The following is a 2,915-nucleotide window of genomic DNA, read 5'->3' as shown; positions in this document are numbered from 1 at the left end:
TATGATATTGTGTTGGCCTATTAATGCTTGTACTTTACTTGTCACGACCTAATAATATATCCCAGGTGGAAAGGAAATGGTGTCTTGGATATTTTTTTTTTACAATCTGCCCGAATTAGCCCGAAATCGTTGATCTTGTAGTCAAACATGTGTTAATGTAATTTAATATGAAAGTAAGTTGTGTAAAAATTACTTTGATATATAAGTGAATAAATGACGTTGAATATATGACTTAAATGATTATAAAAATACAATGCTACGGATAGTCACGGTAGTCGTTCAAGAAAACTCGTCGGTCGAGATCGATTTACCCCATGAAAAATGTTGTAGAAAAGTTTGAAGAAAAGTTTATGTTGTTGTTTAGAGGGGTAAAATACATTACGCTATATTTGAGATCACTTCAACAAAGCATCTTTGAACTTGGAATCCAGAAACGACTGCAAAAAATAACACTTTTGGCATGAGAGTATATGTATTTTTGCATCTTGTATCATTCGCACTTCTCTGCAGTAACCATTACCAATCGATCCGAGACTTTAAATCACTTACCTAAATAACAATGGAGTGGAGCCGTCCATTTCTATCGATATTCGGAAAATGTTCAGTGACACTATAATTCATAAACTGCCATGATAAGAGTTGTTTACATCTAGCATGCGATGGCTACGTGGCATCCGACGCAGTTCCATTCAATTTGAGCATTCACTTACATCAAACGTTAGTGTAACAATTTGAAACGTAAACGTCTTCTTATTAAGGATATATTTAGTAACAGAAAATTTGTGTGTCCTCCTAACCAGCATTTGGATTCATGTGTGGAAGGGCATTCAAGTGTCGCCGCATTGGTAACCTTGGTCATTTGAGAAACGATCGACTGTGATTCTAACCCGACAGGATTACAAAATTGTTGTCATCATATCAACGTATCATAATGCTCTCATTCGTTTATATTCATTAATAGTTTATAGAAGTGCTTACTTTTGAAAAGGCTCACTACGTAACGTTAAATTGGTATTTTGTAGACGATTGTAATGAAAAGAAATAGTTCAATCAATACGTGACAGGACAAATACCACCAAGACAAATACAGCCGGACGATTACCCCCCAGTCAATAACCCCCTGGACGATTACCCACCGGACAAATATACCTCGGACAAATACCCCCGGACGATTACCCCCGAGGACAATACCCCGGACAACTACCCACCCGGACAACTACCTCCTCGGACGAATACCCCCTAGACAATTACCCCCCGGATAAATAACCCCGGACGAATATCCCCATATCAAATATCAATTCGACCTCCTTGTTGAAGTTGAATTGATCCTTAAAGTACGGTCACACTGTCATGGTCTCAATAGGGATATGGCTTTTCTTTTCGGGTTCAAGCACTTTGAGCAGTCTGGGGGGGGGGGGGGGTTACGGTTGACTTACGTGATTGAAAAGAGGTATAAGTGCCATAATAAACGAGTAAACCTTAATCAAAGTGTAATCATGCATGATTAAGACAAAAGCTATACGCGAAATTTAGATTATTTCATAACCATACTGCAGCACTACGGTACTTTCCAATATTATCCAAACTAAGACTTGTTCTTAAGCATTTCTGTTATAAAACTTGTCCAACGAAGAGTTTTCCTAATAATGACACATTGTCCATGTACCATCTGCAGCAGAATATATGAAGACGGAACAAAAGGAACGTTTCTAAGGTACTGTCGTCGAAACCGTCATTTCTCTAAAACGGACTTAGCCCCAATGTAGGTTTCTGACTCATGTTGAAAATGAGTGTTTATCGAGTCATATTACAATCCTCGATGGAACACCACAACTTCCCATGTTCTAATTTGCCTTTCACCTTAAGTCCACAGTAGTTGCAATAACTCGGGAAAAATGTATCGGATAAACCTTGGGCTTCCCCGAAACATAACACATATACTTTACAGCTGTTTAAAAATACAAAATATATCTTCATGGGTATAACGCCTCTTCGTAGTATTTAGCCATGATAATATGTGCTAAATACCGTTTCAAATACGTGAGGCTCCTGATTTGATTGTATGTCTTAGCTAGTTGTATCGGAAAGGGTTATAGTTGATTGAAATTTTTAACTTTTCTCACGATTTTTTAGAAAAAAAAGGTCAAAACGACCGGTTTTTTAATGTAATCAAATCTTTGAAGACAAAAAAGAAAAGTCCAGTTGTTTATTGATGCAGGCTGTTTTATGTGCAAAAAAAAGCTATGGGAAGCTCTCTAGTGTATTCCTATCTCGAGTAATGATTTTCTAAAAACATGGTCCACATATGAAACAATCGTTGAATAGGAGTGAAGAAAGAGCACGGAAAAGACACACTAATAAACAGTACAGGTAAAATGGGAGTTTTAAAAAAAAAACAGAATTTGGCACCAATGGCTAGTGAGCAAGGTGTAAACAAGTCGAGTGAGCATATGATACTACCGTACCTTTTGAATTTCTTTGACTTCTTTACATCTTTGCAAACAGTGAACAACGAACAAAGTCCAGTACATCATAACACGGTTAATGCTCAACAGACTCATCAAGCATATCATTTTCAAAAGACATTTCGTATATAATAAAACGGTGAAGTACTATCAAAATTAGCCATGGAAACCGAGGTCAAAAGTCACGTGGTTAAAGGTCAAATGAATTTTTTAGCCCAATTTGGTGTCATAAAATTCGTAATAGACGGCTGGGGCGATTCTCTTCAAACTTGGTGGGAAGGTACCCCAGGGTAAATCTTTTTGTCTCGAAGACCCTCCTAACCAAATGACAAAGGTCAATGGTCAAGTATAATAGGAATGTCAAGCATTTTCAAAATGTGTGGTTGCCATGGGAATCAAACTTGAAGGTCACAGGTCACGTGGTTAAAGGTCAAATTATATATTTTCATA

This window comes from Apostichopus japonicus, chromosome 7 (genome assembly GCF_037975245.1).
Source record: "Apostichopus japonicus isolate 1M-3 chromosome 7, ASM3797524v1, whole genome shotgun sequence".
Taxonomy (NCBI): Eukaryota; Metazoa; Echinodermata; class Holothuroidea; order Aspidochirotida; family Stichopodidae; genus Apostichopus; species Apostichopus japonicus.
This window is presented reverse-complemented; position numbering follows the sequence as displayed.